The sequence below is a fragment of the Sus scrofa genome, chromosome 4 (genome assembly GCF_000003025.6).
Source record: "Sus scrofa isolate TJ Tabasco breed Duroc chromosome 4, Sscrofa11.1, whole genome shotgun sequence".
Taxonomy (NCBI): domain Eukaryota; kingdom Metazoa; phylum Chordata; class Mammalia; order Artiodactyla; family Suidae; genus Sus; species Sus scrofa.
The window spans coordinates 72,528,849-72,553,201 of NC_010446.5; the positions used below are offsets into that span (position 1 = coordinate 72,528,849).

Sequence of the window (24,353 nt, forward strand, 5' to 3'; positions counted from 1 at the left end):
ATGTGTTCATACTCAGGCAGAGGAATCACTACAAATATGTGACATTACGTTCTGTTCCTGTTTTCTGAGAAAAGGGTGATTTGAACACACATAAGGGAGGGATGGACAGTCACTGAGTGCCTCCTCTCTCCTGCCGAGCACCCACGGTGTCTATTTTATTCCCTCTCCCCAGGGAGGCAGGCGGGATGGCCAATGTCACAGGGCAGGGAACTGAGGCTCCAAGAGGCTACATAACACCCAAGATTGCACTGGGAAAGGAGACATTCAGGCTCAGTCCACCTGCCCGGGCTCCTTTCTGCCTCACAGAATGCAGAGGGCAGCAGAATCAGCATTCAGCAGGTGAGATAAGAAGATAAATAATGTATCAACGTCTATCCAACCCAAAGTTCTCTACTTGACAGGACAACTGGCTGCACCTCTCCCCTCACACAAAATCACCCCCACGTGCACATATGGACACACACATTCATACACACACATATCCATATACACATATGCACACACATCCACACGCATCCATATATACATATGCACACACAAGCACACACATCCATATACACACATGCACACATATACACATTTATCCATACACACACATGAACACACATCCATACACACACATACACATATATACACATATCCACATGCATACACATACACATGCACATATATACACATATCCACATGCATACACATACATATACATGTGCTCACAAGTACACATATACACACAGGCTTACACACAGACACACATACACACGTATATTGCTATCATTACTTGAAACAAGGATGATCACTTGATCCAAAGCCACCTTTCTTTCTTTCCTTCTTTCTTTCTTTCTGGCTAAGCCTGTGGCACACAGAAGTTCCTAGGCCTGGGATCAAGTGGTGCCACAGCAGTGACCTGAGCCTCAGCAGTGACAATGCCAGATCCTCAACCGCTAGGCTACCAGGGGATTCCTGCCATTAACTTCTTAGTGCCGATCAGACCCCCTCTTCTCAAGAATCTGAATAAAGAGATGTATACACTGTGATGAAGTATAATGATAAGCCTTTCAGCCCAGATGCTGGTCTGTTGGGGGCGAGAGCAAGTCAGTTCCTTGGCGAGCAAAGACAGGAAGGACAGAGGCCCCTTGGATGAGCGGAGCGGGCTGGGCCATCAGGAGGAAATGAAGCAGAGGAAGGCACTGGTGGCCACGCTGCCCATGCCAGTGGGAAGAGCTGTGCCCATCCTCACTGCTTTCCTGTCCACCTCGGGAAGCTCTCAGCATTTCCACATTTTATTTAAACTAGTTTGTCTGGATGTCTTTCTTTAAAACCCAAAGGTCTCGGACTATGGCAGAAACAAACACACGAATGATCCCATTGACTGTTTCAATTTCCAGTGATGATCAGTTTCCCCAAGTTCATACAGGTGACAGGACTCAGGAGGCCCAAACCCAGCATCACGCAAGCAAACCCATCCAGTTCCGTCCGTGTTTCCCCAAGTGTCCCTGAGCTCAGCAGATGTCACTAATGACCCATCGTGTTCAAGTCGGAAACCTAGGTGTGACCTCAACCTTCCCCCTCCTTCTCCGTATCCACCCTGTTTGAAACAAGCCCTCTCAAACGTGGCTCAGATCCACCCGCCGCCCTGCCCTCGTCTAGGCTCTATATCCCCTCAAATCCAATATCTGCAGCAACTTCTCACACCCGGACCCTCCTAGTGCTCAAGGCTGATCTTTGCACATGCTCGCTCATGTGCATGCATACACACACACACACACACACACACACACACACACACACGCTTTTAAAGCCTTCTCGTGGCTTTCCTTTGCCTTTTAGGGTGAAATCAAGGCTCCCACGTGAGACGCCCTGGCCGTACACCCTCCTGTTGGGCCTCTCGCATCCTCCCCAGGCTCTGCCCAGGCTGAGCCTCTTTCAGTTCCTCAAATATGTCGTGCTTCTCTGCCTGCAGGACTTTCATGCAGCCTGTTCCATGGGGGTGGAACTCTTCCTCTACCTGGCTGACTCCTACTCTCGTGTCTCACCCTAGACTCTGTGTCCTCCCCAAAGCCTCCTCTGACTCTCAAAACTCAAGGCTAAGGAAACCCGATATGTGGTGCTGTGACCTTCTGCGCCCGGCCACGCAGAGCTCTCTCCAGCCTCCAGGATTATTTTCTGTCTCCCCTGCTGGCCTATAGGCTCCCTGCAGGCATATCCCCAGTGCCAAGCCCACAGCACGCACCTAGGAAGGCGTGGAGGAATGAACGGATCATGCTCTAGATATTTCTAGTGAACCAGCTCTGACACACATTTTCATTCTAGCTTTCAGCTTTCAAGGATCTGGTATAAATCATGAAAAGGAAGGTGGGAGATGAGGCCCAAAAATAACATTAATAAATAAAATTTATTGTTGCTATTATTAGCACGCTTGAAGTTTCTCCTTTTTTTTGACAAGGCTGTAGCTTCTAGTCTCATGACTCTAATTACACTTTGACTCTCTTTGCCCTTATGGTGAGTCCTTACTCAGGACCCTCTTGGGTGTTCTTGCACATCAACCCCACAGCTCCTTCCAGAAGTCTCTCCTCCTAACAGGGTGGACATAAGCCAAAAAGTTGCCATAAAAAAGAACAAACTAATGCCATTTGCAGCAACAAGGATGGAACTAGAGACTCTCATACTAAGTGAAGTAAGACAGAAAGGGAAAGACAAATACCATATGATATCACTTATATCTGGAACCTAATATACGGCACAAATGAACCTTTCCACAGAAAAGAAACTCATGGACTTGAAGAACAGACTTGCGGTTGCCAAGGGGGAGGAGTAGGGAGTGGGATGGACTGGGAATCTGGGGTTAGTAGATGCAGACTATTGCCTGTGGAATGGATAAGCAATGAGATCCTGCTGTATAGCACTGGGAACCATATCTAGTCACTTATGATGGAGGATAATGTGAGAAAAAGAATGTATACATGTATGTGTGATTGGGACACCTTGCTGTACAGTAGAAAATTGACAGAACACTGTAAACCAGTTCTAATGGAAAAGAATAAAAATCATTTAAAAAAAAAAAAAAAGCCAAAAGGTCTCCACTACACGCATGCAGGAGTGTATTATTCGCCTGAGGAAACTAAGTCCTCACACAGAGACTGTCTTCTCCCTCCGGCGGCTGCCTTGGGAACCAATCTGACCATGTTGGGAAGGATCAGAGGGCAGAGCTTGAAGCCTGGGGGCAGGAAGGTGGTGACCAGAACATCCGAAGGAAACCTCAGGAGCTAGATGTGTGTGGTGGGTTTAGAAAGGAAATAAGAGATTATCAGAGGGAGACACTGAGAAGGAAGATGCTTCAGACCTCAGCACCTCCCCCTCCCCCACCACAGACTCGGTATTTTTGCTCTGAGAGAGCTGTGTCTTTGGCTTTCAATCACTCTTGCTGGCTTTCAAGTCAAGGCATAGAAGATTCAGAGGCAGAGGCCAGCATCTGACCGCTCGGCCGTTTGGCTGGTCTGCACGCGCAAGTGAGTGAGGGCAGGCTTCGGGTTAGGACAGCACCCCCTGGAGTTGTGACCCCCTCTCCGGCTGTCTCCCACGCGGCACCACGGCCGCCTCCCCTTTGTTTCCTGATTTCAGCTCAGATATCAGCTCCTCAGAGAGGCCTGCTCTTGGTCCTGTGTTATCACTTTCAAAGCGCTCATCCTTGTCCAAAAGTCTTTTTAAAATGTACCTGTTAGCTCTCTCCCCCCACAGAACGCAAGTTCCGGAGGGCACCATCTGCGGGGTCCAGCTCTTCTGAATCCTGGGCACCTAGGAAAGCACCAGCTGGGACTGGGGCTGCTCAGCAACAGTCTATCCAACCAAATTCTTTCCAACCGAAGCTTCAACCCTCAACAAGTGACCAAATGTTAGCAGTATTTGTTTCTAAGCTATTCACATCTAGCTACCAATAATCGTTTTTGCCCATTCCTCAAAATGACTGTCCTTCTTCTAATTGTGTATGTCTTTCATCTCATCAGATTCCACGTTTGCAACATTTGGAACATCTATCATCTCCCGTGGGCTAAAGGGAAACTGTGATTTTAAAAAGACGGTCATTGCTGAAGATGGTATAAAACGCACTGTAAAAGGAAAATCTCCAAAGGCTTAAAGGGCATCAGGAGTGGCCATCTCCTTTTTCTGAAGAGCTCCTAGGTGGTGCCTGGCCAGCTGCTCCGCCCCAGGAAAATAGGCCAGCAGGGAAACCCGCCCGTGGCCTACTTTAACCCTTCCCTGGGCCTCACCTCACCAAGATGCTGGCAGAGATCAGAAGAATTCGAGCACTACTCACTGACTGGAAGAAAACAGCCAACGAGTAAAAAAAAAAGACTGATCCCAATGTTGCTCCCCACCCCCAAGCTTTCTTCTCCCAAAGAGCCTTCTGTTCAGAGATGTTAAAGGGCTCTGATAGCAGATCACAAATTCAGGACAGAAAAGCTTCACTATGCTGCCAGAGCCTGTATTGTGGGTAACCAGACATCGGACCCTTTTTTTTTTTTTTTTTTTTGCTTATGAACTTTTGGAGCCCATTCGAATAAAAGACTGTTTGTTCCTGGACAAACATTCACCAGCAAAAGAAGCCTTTAAGAGGAGGGGGAATTTTTGTTTTGCATTTTCCCTTTGTAAAAAGAGAGAGAGAGAGAAAGAGAGAGAGAGAAGAGGGACAGAAATATACTTGCTCTACTTACTTTTCAGATGAAAGAACCTAGACTAATTTGTTTACTATTGCTGGGGATTCGTGTTTACAAGTTCCTATGCCCTTGCGGTAAAAAGAAATGCTATTTTTAAAAAGTAGAAACCCACACAAGCCTCCATTTGTAGGGCTTTTCTTCCTCTTCCTGTCTCCCCACCTTCGTTTTACAGATGGCCATGAAGAACGGAGAAGCCAAGTCAATGCTCAAGACGTGACTCAGAGGCATTTTCTTTCCCTGCCTCCGGTCAGAGAAGGCCCTACATGACCATGAGGAGCAATGTCTCGTCCAAGTTCAGGGAAATTCTACTTGTCTCAAAGGTCACCCCCCAGATCTGCTCCTTTTCAGAAAACCCAGCTCCTGGGCTACATGACCCTACACCCTAGGCTTCCGTCCTCCGCCCTTTGCAGCCTTCATCCTCCACTGTAGTCATAGAATATTTCTGAAATTAAGCTAGCAAGATGTGAAAAATGTCCCTTTAAAAGAGGGTTTGCCATAACTGGGTCACTCGCTGTGTGACTAATCACGGTTGCCTGTAACCACAGTGACTGTGGCTTCAACCTGACTTGGTCATTTGTAAACCACAAAGTGACCCAGCCATCTGCAGCTCGCAGGCCTTCCCAGGTCCCTTCCCTCCTCAGCCGCAGGTGGAAAGGGAGCTGCCCTGGGCTCGTGGGCTGTGGGCACTTGCAGCAATTGGGATGGATGGATCTGACCACCCCAGCCCTCCTCTTATTCAAGTCTTTGCAGGCTCCAGCCTCAGCAAAGGCATTTCAAACCAGTGCTCTCTGGTCCAAAGTCCACTTAACAACACTGAGTCCAAAAGAGAAAAAGAAGGAGCTAGAATAAATTCTAAAAGGAAAAAGGAACAAGAAAAAATACTTCCCCCAACTTGGTTTAGGGTCCTTTGGTGTCCCTATCATTTATTTATGGCACTAATTTTTTTTTTCTTGCTTTTTAGGGCCACACTTGCGGCATATGAAAGTTCCCAGAGTAGGGATCAAATGGAAGCTGCAGCTGCTGGTCTACACCACAGCCATAGAAACACCAGATCCAAGCAGCATCTGAGACCTACACCACAGCTCTCAGCAACACCGCATCCTTAACCCATCGAGTGAAGCCAGGGATAGAACTCGAATCCTCATGGTTACTAGTCAGGTTCGTTACGGCTGAGCCACAAGGGGAACGCCTATTGTCCTGAAACTTGATAAAAATCCATAAATCCCCAATTACTACAGCAGTTTGAGGCGTTTTCAGGACAGTGGCATCCTTTGACAGTGTACCCTAAATGAGGAGCCCCTGAGGTCGCCTTGCTGCAACACAGGGACCAGTCAGATTGGGCTGCGGGGGAGGGGGGGGTCCCTCCCTGCCCCTCCCCCTTATCATTTTTTTGCAGGCTCCCAGTGCTAAAAAAAAAAAAAACAAAACACTCAGGGCCAAGAGGTTTAGTGATACACGAGGAAAATGACTGGCAGTAGTGGCCAGGAGGACCTGTTCTCACCGCCTCTCAGCACAAACCCCCACCCCAGATCTCTAGAAACGGGGTTCCCTGCGCAACTGGAGTGAGAGTGGTGGACGAAGTAGAGGACTCTGCCGGCTCTTTCAGCTCCGCCCCTCACCTGAGCAATCCCTCAGGTATAAACCCACTTTTTTTCTTTCTTATCACATTAATTCTGGAAGCTAACTGCTACTGTCCTGGGGAGGGAAACAGGCGTTGTCTCCGAAAGGACTGACGGAAGCAACAAATGGGAGAGACAACAGGCAAGCTTGTGAAATCCCAAACCGGATTGGTAAGAACAACATGATAAATTACGGATCCCTGGAGCCGCCTCCGGCCTGTCTCTGTGGACTGGCGGGGCGCGGGCGACGCCGTGGTCCGGGCGCGCGGGTCCCCGGGGGCCTCCGATGGTCCGCGAGGCGACGGGGTCGACGGGTCCACGGCCCCAGGGACAGCTCGGGGCCGGGCGCTGCGGGACCCGCGGGGACAGCGCCCCGGAGCCGCCGAGCACAGGCTCGCCTTTGTTCGCGGGGAGTCCCGGGAGCACGCGGCGCGGGCCCGGCCAGGGGACCGCAGGGGCGCGCGGGGGCGCCGGGCCGCGGCCTCCGTGGGCGGCGTGGCTGGGCTCCGAGTGGCAGGCGACAACTGTCGAGAACGCGGGGGCGGGAGGGCGGCGTCAGGCGCGGGACGCCCATCTGGACCCGCTTTCCTCCCGCTCCAGCCGCCAGGAGGAAGTCAAGGCCGGAGGCGGCGGCCGGGCCGCTGTGGGCGCAGAGCCCTGGCCCCTCGGACCGGCCCCGGGCGCCCACCTCGCCCTTTGTCCTTCCTGCCCAGCAGCTGTGCCTTGACCCCCAGCATCCTCCGTGCGGGCGGGATTAAAGGAGCCTCCGCCCTTCAGAAACCAAGTCTGCTCCCCCAACCCTCAGCAGCCCCTCCTATTGTTTTGTTTTTGTTTTGTTTTTTGGCAGCAAGTCAACCACTCGTCATAAGGTGGGCAGACCCTCGGTTCACATTTAAATTTGTTTGTGTGCCAAATTGGCCTGCTGTTCCACCCTTTCAGCACTGTAACCCGCACCGCAGACGCAATGAATTAGGAGATTAAAGTTACCGAAAAACCACTCATCCTGCAGATGTTGCCTGCGGAAGGCTGCTCTACTGCTGCTTGTGTAAAGGGTGTGTGTGTATGTGTGTGTGAGAGAGAGAGAAGCCTCACGTTTGTTCTTTGGTAATTTGTCTTCGATATGCCTTTTTTTTTTTTTTTAATGACGAAAGGTCAATTATGAGACTTGAAAATAAGCAACCGTCTCTAGCAAGCCGCTACTCCCAGGAATGAATGGCGGAGTTGGGGTTTCTCATGGGGCCGAGAAAAGGGAACTCCAGATGCAGCTGAATCGTGTGTGATTTAGGCCCTGGAGAAAATTGCGGGGAGAGGAAATGTGCGGGGTGGTTTCCTGGATTTCTGTTGCAGAAAGAAACCACCAGTGGGAGGGGGGGCGCAGCGAGGGGAAGGGCGAGGGAGAGGCGGAGGATGGAGAGGGACCAGGGCCTTTTAAGGCCGCGGGGGAAGGGCGGGTGGACAGTGGAAGGCAGGGCTGTCTTTGTTTTGTTCGTGTGGGCAGGGACCGGCGGGGGAACCGCCTGACAGCGCCCAGGCGGTCAGCTGCCCGGCGAGGTACCAGCTGGCACCCGTGCCTGAGAAGGCCGCATGCATTAGCAGCATCATTATTTAGCAGTAGAGTATTGCAAAGATAATTACTGCCGTTAGAAGAGCAGAGGACAGGGGCAATTGAAACCCCAGGCCCCTTGGCTTATCAAACTCCCAGGTTACAAGTGTAATTTCCAGCAGGGTTTGGAGGCCACCTCTTACAAAGCTGCGAGTCTGTGACTCTAGATTCGACAGCTGGAACCAGTTCCCGGAGGGGGGGGGGGGCTTTCCAGGTCTCATCCTAGCTCAAAGGTCAAATTAAGGTCAGAGATAGAATGTCAGAGGTCATCACGCTAAAATTTTCTGATAACCAAAGCCGTTCTACCTGGAATACCAGAACTTCCCCCCCCCAAAAAAAACTATCCTTTTTTTATATGGAATTAAATAAGTCAAATAAAGGAGAGCAGGCACTTTGGTCTTCAAACAACAATAATCCTCAGTTCCTTATTGAGTTTTTTAAATGTGCTTTTATAGAAGCACGTTAATGAATTCTCCCCCTCAATCTTCACAGCTGTAAAAGGACACTATTATCACAACCATTTGATAGATATGAACACTGAGGCTTAGAGAGGCCCAGGAGGGTCCACAGACGTCCTCAGCGCTCGGCAGGTCTGCTCCACTGCCTTGACGTTGAGGAGCTGGCAGTAGGTGTTAAAAGCTGACCAGAGAGCAAGCTGAATGGAGAACATGTGATTTTCCATAGCAACAAAGGCCCTTTCCCAAAGCTCCCAAAGATCTAGGACAGAAATGCTAGTTCTCCAGTCTCCTGCATTCTCTCCACACGTATCCTCATTTGGGTCAGAAGTAAATGCTTTATGGCTTCTGGAAAATAAAGTGTTTTCAAGAAGTGCCTTCTTTTATAGATTGGTAGACCAATTTAATTAGAGAAAAAAAATACTTGACAGACTTGCTTCTTAAAAAGTTTGCCCTCCCGGAGTTCCCCTTGTGGCGCATCAGAAAGGAATCTGACTAGTATCCATGAGGACACAGGTTCGATCCTTGGCTTCACTCAGTGGGTCGGGGATCCGGTGTTGCTGTGGCTGTGGTGTAGACTGGCAGCTGTAGCTCCGACTGGACACCTAGCCTGGGAACCTCCATATGCCTCAGGTGCAGCCCTAAAAAGCAAAAAAAAAAAAAAAAGTTTGCTGTCAACACATGCAACTAACTATACAAAGGGAATTGTTTAGGGATCAAAAGTAGCTTTAGGTTTGAGCCCCAGTTAGTTTGATAAACTCACTGTCCAACTCCTGATCTAATTTTTTTTTTTTTTACATTTTAGTGACTGAAGTCAGGGCATATAATTTCAGTTGTCTATGTTGAATTTATACCCTCAGATTAAGATGCCAAACTGAAGTTTTACTGATAATAATTACTAAGAGCAATTCACTCATGTAACCTGGGCAGTTATTATGTGTCAAGTATTGCAACCAAAAGCTAAACATGAATTATCTCATTTAATCCTTACAAAGAAAGCCCTGGCTCCCTCTCCTTCCCCAGTCTCTACACAGTAGTAGCCAGAGAGCTCTTTTAAAATGTAAATGGAGTTAAGTGCTGCTCTTGAGTGAAGTCCTCCAGGGGCTTCCCAAAGTTGTGAGCTCCGACTGCTCCCCATGGCCCACAGGCCAGCAGCACCTGGCCTACCTATTGCCTGTTTACTCCCACCCGCCTGCTTCACTGTCCTCCAACCAAGAGCCCAGTGCTCTGCTTCATCCACCCTCTAAGACATTTGCACCTCAGGGCCTTTGCTCGTGTTTCTCCCTCTGCCTGGAACATCCGGCCTTTGCCTGGCTAATTTTTTTTTCTTTCTTCAACTTACATATCTCCATCTCATGGAGACCTTCCTTCAAACCAATCAAATCACCCTATTTTCCTTCATAACACTTAACATAATGTGTGAGTGCTTATTTTTTGTTTGCTTACTGGGTCATTTCCCTTCCTGAGCAACAGGAGCCAGCAGGACAGGAACACACCCTCAGGGTTGCTACACACACACACACACACACACACACGTAGAGCTTCCTCAGGACATGCAGTGCTATTTGTGAATCAATAGAGAAGCACTCTGGCGGGTAGATACTTTTACTATCCTCACTTTATCAATGAAGAAACTGAGGCGAGGGTTATTGAATAACTTGCCAAAGTCCTACAGCTGGAAGGGACGATGGCTATTCCGGGTCACCAGTTTTGACTGAAACCAAAAACAACATGACAAACACATGTGATCATGAAGAAATGTTAAGACCAAGTAGGTTTCTATAGAAAAGGAACTTCGAAAAATTTCCACTTACAGAAGGGTAATATTTCCAAATACATCAGCGATGAATTCATCATCTTGCACAACTATCCAGCCACACAGGTTAACATTAAAGTATTCTGTGGCTTCAGATACAATGTTTCCTACTATTTCTGATTTTTTTTAAGGTTTCAAAGTATTTGAGGATTCAGACTATGTCTCTTCAAATAGCACAGGCTGACGGGCATTCCATCCAGTCATTTCTGCTCTTACCTAAGGAAACCAGCAGAACTTGGTTTTATTGCACAATAGTAGAAGCCAAATGTAGCCACAAACCCAGAGACCGATTCTTCTGGTACAGTTGGCCCTCCCTAGGCATGGGTTCTGTGTTCTTAGATTCAACCAACCGCAAATCAAAAATATTCAGGGGGAAAAAAAGAATTCCCGAAAGTTCTAAAAAGCACAATTTGAATTTGTTCCCTGCAGACAACAATTTACATGGCTTTTACATGGTATTAGGTATTACAACTAATTACAGATGATTTAAAGTTTAAGGGAGGATGTGTTGGGTTATATATGGAAACATTTTGTCATTTTATAGAAGGGACTTGAGCATTTGCAGATACCCTGGGGTTAGTCCCCCCCTCAGAATCCAAGGGGTGACTGTACTTCTGAATCTTTGAATTAATCATAATAGAACAGGAGAGAAGAGGGCAGGGCACAACCTTTAACGAATGACAGAGCCATTGAGGACAAGACATAAACTGGTTGGAACCAAGTAGGTCCAAGTTGGGGGATGGCAGGACTTCCAGTGGACTCAAGTCTCACTGTACCCTCACTGTAATATATTAGCATAGGCTACATGACACACCTACAGGTGCCAGGACAGCTCCAAGACCAACCATAAAAGACCAAAAAGTGGGCAGTGACCCTATTCCTGGAAATCTCCAGCCCTTTTCCAAATGGTTGGAATAATCCTCCCATGCATTAGCTCTGAAGTTACCCAGCCCATGAAAACCAACCACCCCAGATTTGGGGGCCACTCTCTTGCCTTTGGAAACAGAGCACGTTCTGTCTATGGAACGTGTACCTCCCAGGCTGCTCTCACCTTCTGAGATGATCCACACTCTCTCTCTCACTAAATCCACTTCTTACCTATCATGTTGCCTTTCACTGAATTCCTTCTGCTCTGAGACATAAAGAATCTGAACTTCAGTAAGTCCTGGCATTTCAATTAAAAGAGAGTGGGTTCAAGTCCTAATCCGAGTTGTAGGGTTTCCATAAGAAGTCCTCAAAAACAAAAACAAAGCCGCCACCTAAGAGAATGGCGAAATTCAAAAAGAGGAGGGGCTTGTTTTTAATCCTTAAATAGCTGAGTCCCTTCAAAATTAAGAAGTCACTGTTTCCCCAGACAGTAGGCCAACAGAAAGAAGGACATGTCCTTGGACCTATCTTTCTGTGGCTGTCACAGCTGAGACAAAGCTGCGGGCCCTGCTGAGGAAGTGCAGCAGGGCTCTGGCACTGGCTGTGCCCTGCACATGCAGCACCCCCCTTCAGAGAGCCAAGGTCTCTGTTTCCTTCCAGCAGGAACCATAGATGCTTCGTAGGAAAATACAGGAATTCGATGCACATGAAGCAAAATACAACTAGCTCAGGGAGAGGGGGAGAGTTTTCCTGAAATCCATGAGTTTCCCTGGTTTCACATGACACCGTGTAGGGTTTATAATTCACGTACCACAGGAGGCTGAACATTGTCATTTCCTGCCCCCTCCAATGGTGGTTTTCCAGTGAGGAGAACATTGTGACTAACCAGTGCTGTTTTTTTTTTTACTCTGAGTCTTCATGTTTGTGAAACAAAGCTGGCTTATACTTGCAGGGGGAGGGGCTGAGGAGGTGGGCTGCAGAGAAGCAACCTGGAGCTGGTCTTATTATCAATCATCTCCGCCGGTTGTGAGAGTTTTGACAAGAAAAACCTACCCACACAGACGGGCACTGCTGTGCATTTACAGCATGTTACTTAGAGCATTTATGAGACATCATCTAACGTTCTATCAGATGAGTCTTTCAATATAAATATTCAGGCCGACTGAGATTGTTTGAACTTTGTAACATCCGAACTTGATTATGAAACAGGCAAGAGAGACTCTATGCATATTTTCACTGGTTCACTTAGTCTTTCATATGTTGAAGGGTGTATGCGTGTGCTTGTGTGTGTGTGTGTTAGGGGTGGAATTTTCAAATCTGGAGCTTCTATGTAACATGTATTTGCTGTGGTGCTTGCATGACGCTGATGTTCAGCAGAGGTCGGCTAAGCGAACCTGTAGTTTGCTCGGGTTTCATCACCAGTGATTTCTTCTCTTGGGTATGGTGGTTGTAAAACACTGCTGTGCGTGAAGGCCACGGGGGCCCTCACTCAGCCCTTCAGGAAGGCCGCCTGTGATCCGAGGAACCTGCTGTTTGAGGTGCAGTCAGCTGTCAGAGGAAATGGCTCTCAGGGACGGTCAGTGAACAGGCAGCTTCCAGAGCTAAGAAGCCCAGTCCTGAGGAGGGAGGGCCCACACTCTCAGGAAGGTAATATCATGTCACCAGAGGCGACCTTGAGTCCCTCGCACCGAGTGGATGCAGGCAGAGAAGGCTGTTACGGAGCTGAAATGATCAGCACATACATGATCCGGACTTTCAGATCCAGAAATTGTCGCTCTCTCTCCAGCACTGCCCAGAGGGGAAGGGGAGAGGATGACTTGACCAATGAGTCATATTACTCTGTGCTCTGGGACAGACTCCCAACAACGGAGACGCAGGCAGGAAGCCTCATGTTGTATGTACCCTTGACCAGGTGGTCGCTGTATTTTGCATGAAGTATGAATTAACTAGACTTACGGCTGATACGTCAGTTTCGTATGGGTTTTGGTTAAGCAAGAGGCAGTTCTAAGCCAACCACTCCTGGTGCTGTAACTCATCATTTCTTGCCCTGAGAAGCCCAGGACCAGTCTGGGGGCTCATCAGGGCAGTACCCCTGGGAACCCAGCCTGCCCAGCTAACTAGCCCCCTCAGTGACACATCCAGTGTCTCTCTGACTGCATCCAGAGCCTGTGGAGGGCAAGTGCCCATCTCATTACAACACTTGAGTTCAGAGTTGTGACACCAACATCTGATACATCTCATGTGATTCATAACTATTCATCAAAAAGCAGTTATGCTTCAGCTGGTCTTAAAAAGAGACACTCCCAAAGTCCCTCCAGGAATAAACGTTTGAAGGAGAACCTTCCTGAATGGACAAAACTATTTCCAGTGGAGCAAGAAACCTGGAATCTTGTCTAAGAAAATGAAAAGAAGTTCCACGTACATTCACCTTAGAAGGTAAGGCCTCTTAGAGAGGGGAAGAATGAAGAAAATAAAAAGAAATTCCATGTACATTCACCTTAGAAGGTATGGCCTCTTAGGGCGGGGAAGAATGAATGAATGAATGAATGAATGAATGAGGTGCCCCTCGGCAGTGAGGAAACGAAGGTTAATGCAGGCTCACTGTTTTCTAGGGGAAGCACTTTACTTGTTCGCAGGACTTTTTTCCGTCCTTGAGGAAAGCCACACATGATGTGACTGTGTTGAGCAGGGAGACAGTTAGGTCAGGTTTCCCAAGACCATCCTGGCTTGGAAGTCGCAGGACCGTGTGGCCTCAACGCCTCCCTCATTGGCATCGAGTTACTCAGGTGATGCTTCAATTTACCTGAAGGCATTAGAGGAATAATGTAAAAATCTAGAAGGCTTGAGCTCATAAAGTGATAAGTAACACAACTCTGCGAGCCTATTAGAGGGGAAAATTGAAAAGGTTGCAGCCAATTATTAATAAGACAGGTGAACATGAGCTGTCTGGAGAGGTGCTGGGACCACAGGAAACAGATTGCCGATGTGCAAATGCTCCGAGCAGCCACCTGGCAGCCCTGGGGATGGATTCAGCCAGGAGACAAGGTGTCTGGAGAGTCCACAGGGATTTTTTTTTTAAGTGAGCCAACATAAAATCAAGATTTTTTTTAACAGGTAGTAAAATCTGCATTTGTATTACCTTCTCTATCTCACATGCTTAAAAACAAAATTCTTCATTTTAAGTTTAGGTGCACTAACCTGGGTCAGAAATAGCAGGATAAAGTTGATTGATCTCATCTAAACCATCAAAAAATTTTCTTTTAGGAGAATGAAACTGAGGATTCAGGTTCGATCCCTGGCCTTGCTCAGTAGGTTAAGGGTCCAACGTTGCTGTGAGCTGTGGTGTAGGTTGCAGATGCTGCTGGGATCTGGCATTGCTGTGGTGTGGGCCAGCAGCTGCAGCTCCAATTTGACCCCAGCCTGGGAATTTCCATGTGCCGTGGGTGCAGCCTTATAAAGACAGACAGACAGACAGACAGAAAGAAAGAAAGAAACCCCAGACTCCCATGACGTGGGCGAGGACTCCAGATCCCAGGGCACAAAATTTAAAGAGGCAGGTGGGGGCAGGTGCAGGGCTGGTACCTGGCGGGAGGGGTGGGGGGGCGCCTTAACTTTTGTGCCTCCCCTTGTCCTGGCCCACTAGTCATTATGGTGGAGTGGAAGGAACACAGAAGGCTGGACATAATGAAGACTCTTTTATTAAAATAAAAAATCAGAGAAGTATCGGGCTTCATGTTCCTATCATGTCTTAGAACTCACATGACAAAACTCTAAATTTTAATCCCCTGCCTCCACCACCTCATGTAAGAATATACTCTTAGAAACTTTTGGAAGCTTCTCTCAGGACTGCAATCTGTGGTTTGATAAGGTTGTTTCTTGCTGCCAAGCTCTGCACTCCCTGTACATATGGAAGAGCTGAGCAATGTCTTTTTAACCTTTATTTTCCTAAAAACATCACGTGGTCATCTTTTAGCCTCTCTCAACCCCTTTCACCTTTTTTTTTTTTTTATCAAAACCATTTTCCTTTAGTCATTGAGGTGGTAGGTTTTTAGTTTCCATCCAGTCATAAACCCAACAGTGGCATCGCCTAGAGTTTTTTTAAAAAAAAGCCAACACTCTGTCTCTACTGTACAAGATCTTTCTTTTGGCCAACATTGTTTTCGGCTTATTTAACATATGCTAGAAATAATGGGGGCTGACCCTTTAGGAGAAACACTGAATGTAATCCTTAGGCCCCAAAGCTCCGATTGCTGGCCTCTGCGCAAAGACAACAAAGATTGTTCCTTCCACGTAGGCCCCTTGATCTGTAACACCAGCCAGCTTCATCATCTCGCTGATCACCCCAGGAAAGGAACCACCTGCAGGCTGCCTGGTGGCTCGGAGGTGTCCTGAGTGACCATACTGCTTCCTACCGGCGCTCTGGGCTGGATGCTGACAAAGCCAGATGGGTAACTTTCAGGGAACTGGCAGTGTGAGATGTTAAAAAAGATGCAACCACAGTGGTGTGAGAAAGGATGGAAGGAGAACCAGGGGAGAAGGCGAGCAGGAGGCGTGCATGTGTTGAAGCCTCGAGTGAGTGGCGTCTGAGGGGGAGGGGCAGGGAGACCGGGTGGTAGTGGCAGGAGAGGCGAAGGGGTGAAAGGGGTGAAGGGATGGGAGGTGGAGAGGCCAACGTGGGCTGTGTCGGCAGGAGCACCCGTGTCCTTTCTTCAGGCGGCAGCAGCATGACCACCCTGGGAACACCTCCCTGGCTTGGTTTTGAGGAGTGGCCAGTCCCCAGCTCTGGCTCCAGCTCCAGCTCCAGGACTGACTGACCACAGCATTGCATCCTCCGGCTGCAGGGGAGGGTTCCAAACCAGGTCAGCGATGCCAGTGGAACTGGCTTCCAGAACTGTTACTGTGAACTGCAAAGAAGTGTTCTTTTTTGCTGCCCTTATGAAGCTAAGCTTGCCAGGAGCCGCCATCTGAAGAAGTCAGCCCACAGAAGGGGCAGCCTGGAGAAAAGCAGAGCCAGGCTGCGGGGAGGAAGCCAGGCCTACCTCTCCCCAACAGTGGGTGCGGAGCCCACAGGGCACACACCGCTGGACACCCACTTCTCAGGACAGTGGCGTAGCTGTGTTGAAAGGACCAGCCCTCATTCTTTCTAGTATATACTACGCAAACCTGAACCACGCTTGCTGAAAGGAGACACTTGGAACGCAGTGGCTTCTTAGCAGGTGACAGTTATTTTGTCAGGACATGACAAGCGCCTATCATCCGGGGGAGGTCCAGCTCTCACTCTCAGGACAAAGTCACAGATTTCCAAAAGGACCCTGGAAAGGCCTCAGGAAGTTGCCACCCGGGAGAGTGTTTCTCCAAGGCCCTGCGTGTCCAGACTCCCCTCATGGCAGGACAGACCTCAGCTCCCTCGGGGTTTACGTGAGGGCGCTTGTGGAGAATCCATCTCTAATGCCACAGTCGTGGAGATCAGGCCACATGGGCACATGGCAGCTGAGCCCCTGTGAGAGAAGGACAGGCTTCAGCCACCACCTTGGCCTTCGAGGGCTGTAGCTCACGGACAGAGAGAGTATGACCTGGCTGTTACATGTTATCCTGCACTGTGCCCACCCCCACCCCTCATTCCCCCACCTCTTTTTTTTTCCTTTGTGACCTTTATTGCTAAATTCATTAAGGCACGTGCGCATCTGGGCAGTTCTGCTGTATTACCATCCACTCCCGCTAAGTTATCACCATCTAATCACACCCTGTGTGGATCAGCACCCCAATATCAACTGCCAGGTCGGTCCATGTGGAGAACACTTTGACATCTGGATTGTCTTTTCCCTAGCATGTGGCGAAAGCTCAAGGGGGCATTTTCAGAAAGTATACTCTGTGGTAGTTCTAAAATAGTCCTTGGAAAACTATATGGAGATGCCTCAAAAAATTAAAAACAGAACTAGTAATTAGGATCCAAAAATAACGAGCCAGTAATTCCACTCCTGGGTATTATCCAAAGAAAAAGAAAACACTAATTCGAAAAGATATCTGCACCCCTATGTTCACTGCAGCATTACTTACAACAGCCAAGATAGGAAAACAATCTAATACCCCTCGATAGATGACGTGGCGTGCGTGCGTGTATGCGTGTATGCGTGGCGTGGTGTGTATGTGGAGAGAGAAAGAGAGAGGAAGTGGAATATGACTCAGCCACAAAAAAGAATGAAATCTTGTGATTTGTGACAACATGGATGGACCTAGAGGGTAAATTACACCTGAGTAATTACACCTAAATGCTAAATTTTAAGATAAATCAGTCAGTCCTATAGGTGTAATGTCCAACATGATAAAGATAATGAATGTCACTGTATGTCATGCATGAAAGTTGTTAAGAGAGTTATCATATATCATAAAATATGTATTTTTTCCCTGTTTCTTTCATGCTGTATCTGTATGAGATGATGGATGTTCACTCAAGCTATAGCCATCTTTTCATGACATATGCAAGTCAACTCATTACGCTATACACATTAAACTTACATGGGGCTGTGTGTCAATTATCTCTCAATAAAACTGGAAGAAAAATACAATAAAATAGTTCTTGAATACTTCAGAGGGTAAGAGTTTAGCATCACAAAGGTTTGGCTTTCCCAAGAAAACTGTGATCCTGGATGATGCGGGCAGCACATGTCTCATTTTGTCCCTGACAACCCCTGACCTTGCCGAGTGAGCACTTCTGGGGGAGCCCAGCCCAGGGGAAAGCAGCACAGCAACAACGCCCACCACCCAGACACGTGGGGGAGCAAAGGGACCAGCCATGACCTCAAAGAAAAAAGCTGATTCACTTGCACTCACTTTATATGCTGAGCCCAGACCGTTCAGAGACTTGATAGGATTTTGAGAGGATGCAGGGGACCTAGGAAAATGGAGCCCTGAGAGCAGGGCAGGGGTCGGGGTGGGAGCGAAAGGAAGGAGAAGGAGCGGGCAGTGGGAAACAAGGAGTGAAAGCCCTTGAAGGCAACTATTCCCATCATCCTTCTGCGGCCATGCCCGACACCGGGAGAATTAGGGGGCAGTGAGTGGAGCCAAGATCAGACGTGCTCTGTAACAAGGCAGGGGACCCTATTAACTGTTGGTTCTGGGTCTCTCTCTACCCCTTTCCTTCAAAAAATAGCCAATATATAGAAGGGTTAAGAGTATTGCAGCCAGATAAGTCTGAATTCAAATGTTGACTGTCCCCGAGTCATTTTATGTCCCCTGGTCATTTTAATCTGGATTCAAATGTTGACTGTCCCCTGGTCTGAAAGTTACTTCTTTCTGCCTCCATTTCCTCATCCATGAAGGTGTTAACAGTTCTCTCTATCTCAAAGGATTGTAAGTGATAACAATTGAAAAGTGCCCGGCACATAGAAAATGTTTGGTAAATATTAGTCGCTGCTACAGTATCTTCTCTCCCCTCCTTGATTATTTAAGCAGCCCTGTGATAACTGATGTGTGTATAGATTATTGACAAAGCGCCATCCTCCTTTGGGCACCCTGAGGCTGGAGAGAATTCTTGGGATGTCACTTTGATCTCGTGTGAGTATACCGTCAGCAGAAATTAATTCACATACTAGATTTGTCAGTTGCCATAGGCTTCAGGTCCATCTTAGGAAAGACCTTGAACAAAAGAAGAAAGAAATAGTCAAGGTCAAAAAGTGAATCTGGAACCTCACCAAAGTGGGCTCTTACACAAACGATGTTGCAGAAAACATGAATTTTCTCAGAATGATCTCCCTTGATAAGCAGGTAGAAGCTTTGGTCTCTACATTCCCGGAGAAAAGCTGTAAGAAAGAGGCCTTTTCAAGGACTCCAGATCCACACCAGGGAAAAAACATCCGGAATATCTCCACACCAGCCTCTGTCACACACAGACTTGTTGAGAGGGCCTTCCTGATCTCTGCAATTTCATGTTTCCATTTGAGGGTGGGTTTTCCCAGTGTTTGACCCGCCCCAGGGAACTTACTGTGTTGGTTTAAGAAGAACACAGAGACGTCGTTGAGGATGAGACTTGTACATTTTCTGTTGAATTACCCCATTTATTGTGGTTTGCCGTCTTCGTCAGGCTTTTCATAAGGCTGGAGATTCTCGAAATCCTCTCCTTATCTTCGGAAAGTAAACTGGTTATGAAAGTAGCTCTGGTAATATTCATTTCAGTTTTAAACAACTCTTTTTTTTTTTCTATTTCATCACAGTCATAATTAATTTCATGGCTCAGGTACACGAAGAGATTTAAAGCGATGTTTATAAAATGAATTCGGCTCTCCCTCATCTTATTTAGAGTTCTCCATTGTGTATATATTCAAATTGCAATGGAGAGGCAATTTATGAGCGAGCTCTCTGGTGTCCTTGATTCTGTATCCTCTAGAGGATTTATTATTTAGCTCTTCTCCTCCCCTGGGACCGGCAGGCACACCATGTGGCTGAAAGACAGCAGCTTTGCCACCTATTCTTAAAAAGAAATTGTTCTTCAGACACCACATTTGGGATATCTTGCTGAGGCTCAACAGTGGGGGCTGGGGAGGGGTGGGGGTGGGGGAGGGAGAGGAGAGGGAAAGAGTGGGGGGCATCTACAGGCTTCATGGGAGAAAGGCCACGTGCAAGCATGCACAGCCCTGGAATGGGGCTAGGGAGACGGTTCTAGTCCTGCCTTTGCCCTTGTCTCACCTTGATCCTGGAAAAATCATTCACTCCCCGTGGTCACCTTTGTCAGCAAGAAGATGAGGCAGTTGGAATGGACAAGCTCAAAGGTCTCTGCCAGCTGTGAAATTCCGCGACCTGCCAATCTACCAGCTCTAAAATTCTTCATTGGCTGGTTCTCATTTCGGTGTGTCTTTGGGGTTCAGCTAATTGATTACACGCATATATACACATCCTTACAATTACATCCCTTTGCCTGGATTGAGCCACATCACGATCAACAGGAAAAAAGACTTCAGCTAGTTGGTTACTGGAGCTGCCCCATCCAACGCGAGCTGCTAGTCTTACTTGATCATAATACAGTGGTCAAAAGAGAGAAATTAATGTTAGTATCATTTTGTGAGCTAACTCGCAGGCTTGGATTTTACCGATGTCCTTTCTCTATTCAAGAGCCCACATGTTCTCCCACTCTAAGAGCCACATTTTAAGTGCTGCATGGCCACGCATGGCAACAGTATGGACAGTGCAGATATAGGACATGTCCTTCATCACAGAAATGTCTATTGGACAGTGCTATAATTAGAAGAAAAACTGTTTCTAAATAAGGGACTAGCTCGGATGCCCCGGCCTGGCTACTATCCCAGGGGGTAGTCGTCCTAATCTCTGATGGACCAGTCACGGTCTCCGAAGCCAGTCCCATAAGCAAATAGTCATTTGACGGGCAGAATTTAAGGCATGAAATACCTGCTTAAAAATACCTTCTCCACGAGTTTGTCATGGGGTTTCCCCACCCACTCTTGCCCTCTTCTCTTCCCTCCCACCCCTGCCAACTTCCTCTTCTCTGTGCTGATCCCTGGTATCTCGTGAGTTTGTTAACTCAGGGAAATGGCAGCTAAAGAGACGAAAAGAGTGCATTTTCCCCTCCATTCAAATGTGCCAATGATCATGGGGCGTAATATTGTTTTGGGGGTTTTGGTTTTAACTTTTGATGCTGAGATGATTGTAGATGTACCACTGAGGAGTTGCCAAAATAACCCGCTCCTCATACTGCGCCCCCATGTTAACATCTAACTAAATCATAACACAATTATCAAAACCGAGAAATTAACATTAGTATCATTTTGTTAGCTAAATTGCAGGCTGTATTTGGGATTTCACCAGTTTTTTTCCCTGATGTTTTTTTTCTGTTCAAGAACTCAATTCAGGATACAACACACATTGTATTTAGTTGCCCTTTTCTTTTTTTTTTCCACACCCACAGCATCGGGAAGTTCCCAGGCCAGGGATCGAACCCACACCACAGCACTGACCTGAGCCACACAGCAGTGACAATGCTGAATCCTTAACTCACTGAGCCACATGGGATCTCCTGTCCTGTTTCCTTATCTCTTCCAATCGTGACACTTCCTCAGACCTTCCTCATCCTTTGTGACCTCAACACTTTTGAAGCTGCTCAGTTATTTTGTAGAATGGGTCTCCATTTGGCTTTGCCTGATGTTTCCTCGTGATCAGACTGAGGTCCTGCATTACTGGGAAGGAATCGTCAAAGGCAACATATCTCCGAGATGCCTCCTACCAGGAGGTCTGGAAGTGCACCCTGGCATGGGGACAACTGCAGCAGGTGAAGTCCCTGAAAAAGCAGATTCAACAGTGCTGATTCCTACATGTGGCTGCCAAGGGGGAGGCGGGGGAATGGGAAGGACTGGGAATCTGGGGTTAATGGATGCAAACTACTGCATTTGGAGTAGATAAGCAATGAGATCCTGCTGTATAGCCCTGAGAACTACGTCTAGTCACTTATGATGGAGTATGATGGAGGATAATGTGAGAAAAAGAATGTATACATGTATGTGTGACTGGGTCACTTTGCTGTACAGTAGAAAACTGACAGAACACTGTAAATCAACTATAATGGAAAAAAATACAAATCATTAAAAAAAAAAAAAAAAAAACAGTGCAGATTCTTGTCTCATGACTGCAGCCAGTGGTGTCAGGGTGGGTGCTGCAAAAGACAGACAGCATTAAGGGACAATAACCATGGGGTCTTCACTGGATAGATCCCGTGATGCTATTCCTTCTTCTCTCCACACGCCACCCCCCGCCCCCAAGATTTTCTGAAATTCCCAATATCTTTTTTGTTCGTTTGTTTCATTTTGTTTGATTTTTAGGACTGCACCCTTGGCATATGGAGGTTCCCAGGCCAGGGTCAAATTAGAGCTGCAACTGCCAGCCTACACCACAGCTCACACAAGGCCTAATTCTTAACCCAATGAGTGAAGCCAGGGATCAAACCTGCATTCTCATGGATACTAGTTGGTTCATAACCCACTGAGCCACAATGAGAACTCCCCCAATATCTTTCTTAATAAGTTTCTTTCTGCTTAAATCAACCACAGTAAGTTTCTGCTGCTTACAACGAAGAATGCTTACAGACAGAGAAACTGGAACCAGAGGTGGTTACAGGAAACAGACCTCGAGGTGATGACGGAAATCTGGGACTGGTCATCAGGCCCAGTTGGGGGGGAAAGCAGGAAAAGTGCAGGTTGACTGTGACGCTGTCAGGTTCAATGGCATGGTGGCAAACTGATTCATCGTGACTCATTGTCCTAGGGATAAAGTGTCCATTTATAGCAGGCTTCAGGGGCACATTGACTGCTGCCAAACAACGGGATAAAGCTACAAGGAATTAGAGATCTAAGGCTCAAATATGTGAATTCTTGGCCCAAAGCACAGTCAGGAAACATGGGACTTACATGACTATAGAAGATAAGCCTGAGGAAGCAAAAGCCAGGACTCAAAGCTGGATCCTGAGTGCTGGTGAACTATGTTGCCAATGAAACCCTCAGCTCTAATAGGTCTTTCATGCAAAATCTAGGGCATTGATTAGGAAAGAGTAAAAGCCCAGGCGTTCATGTGGTGAGCTGTGGAGGATCCAACAGGCTCTAAGCACTAGGGTCCTCTGGCTCCCTCAAACCTTCTATGAGGCCCATGACAGTCTATCCCCACTTCCCTGAAAAAGCCACGGCTGCCTTGTGGAAGAGCCCCCCATTACTTCATCTGAGCAAGAGCCATTCTCATGCCCCCATACCTACAACAATCTTACAGTCAGTTCCAGAACTAGAGTCAGGACCCAGGATGTTCTGGAAAGTCAACCATAACCCCAAACCTGAGCAGATAAGACTTCCATACCAAAATAAGCAATTTAGTTTAGCACAAGTCTGGAAAATACTTATAGAGATGTACTTTGAAGAGCCTCATCAAGGAGGGAAGCACATATTTGTAGACGGAACTGAATTGTATTGATATGGGAGAGTGCGTTCCGTGAGTTAGCTCAGGCAGCTGGCGACGGTTTCAGTTATTTATTTGTTTAGTCAACTGAAGCCTGTGCTCATTGATAATCCCTGCTGAGAGAGACCAGGATGCCTAAAATTAGCTGACAAACTATAGTAAATTGAAGGAATCAATCCAAAGACTTTGAGTTTGAAGGGAGAGAACTTTAGCTTTTTTTCATTCTCTGTTTTATCCGGAAGGAGACAGGAGCTGAGGCCAGTCTATATAGGCAGTGGTTAATTGGCCATATGGTCAGGAAACAGGAAAGAGTAAAATTTAAGAGTTGGTGACAGACTAGGGAAAGAATATGGATTGGCGTCTAAGAATAGGCACAGAGTGCCATGTCAATGCTCACTAGAGTCCCTCATGGTGGAGGAGGCTTTCTCTACTAGGATGGATGTGATGACCTATTTTCTGAGGGTTCACCTTTTTTTTTTTTTTTTTTCTCTTTTGGCTGTCCCACGTCATATGGAATTCCCTGGTCAGGGATCACAAGTACAGCAACTCTGGATCCTTAACCCACTGTGCCAGGCCAGGATCGAACCTGCATCCTAGTGCTCCCAAGACGCTGCCCATCCATTGTGCCACAAAGGGAACTCCGATGACCTATCTTCTGGATATCAGTTAATGGCTGTTCTCTGCAACGTAGTGCTAACTCAATTGTGGTTGTGAAGGGTAGAAGGGAAGCTGGGCATGGACACAAAATCATGGGCATGTCCTCAGCTGGCTGGGTATCCAGCTTGTCCGCAGCAGTGATTGACCCTAAATGTCAATACAATGCCATCTCCAGGAGGAACAGCCAGCCTCCTGGTAGCTGGCTAATTACGTTGGATCTTTTCCATCATTAAAGAGGCAGCAATCCACCCTTACTGGAATAAACTTATTCTGGATTTGGATCACCTTGGCTTTTCTTCCTACCATGCTTCTTCCTCCCTGACTCACACAGTCTTAATGGAAGCCTTATTAATCAGGATGATCCCCACATTCACACACAATTACTTCTCACCCATGCACGCACTTCTCAGCGAAAGACAGTGGGCGCTAGTCTGGTTCCCCGAGCTTCACCAATTTTACCGGGTAGCCCATTTCTCAGAAGCAGCTGCCCTTCTAGCTGAAGATTCAGTTCTAGCAACAGGAAAAGTAGAAAAAAAGAAATCTTGCTCTTAAATTGAACCCAATGATATTGCTGGTAAACAGCCATTTTTGACCTACAAAAATGGCGAGTTCCTGCCATCCAACCTAATGATATAGAGTATACAGAATGTGCTGAGCCCATCCATACCTGGTGCCTCCACC

The 24,353-nt window shown here is 47.4% G+C and overlaps 1 long non-coding RNA gene across 2 annotated transcripts; it reads left to right on the top strand.

The window, feature by feature from the left end:
• On the top strand, positions 9,245-17,638 carry LOC106510075. Of its 2 annotated transcripts, XR_001308214.2 has the most exons (3): positions 10,291-13,508; positions 15,367-15,520; positions 15,786-17,638. It is a non-coding gene; the product is annotated as an uncharacterized LOC106510075 (long non-coding RNA). The 2 variants fall into 2 exon arrangements; XR_002343300.1 differs by having other exon boundaries at positions 9,245-13,508; positions 15,367-17,638.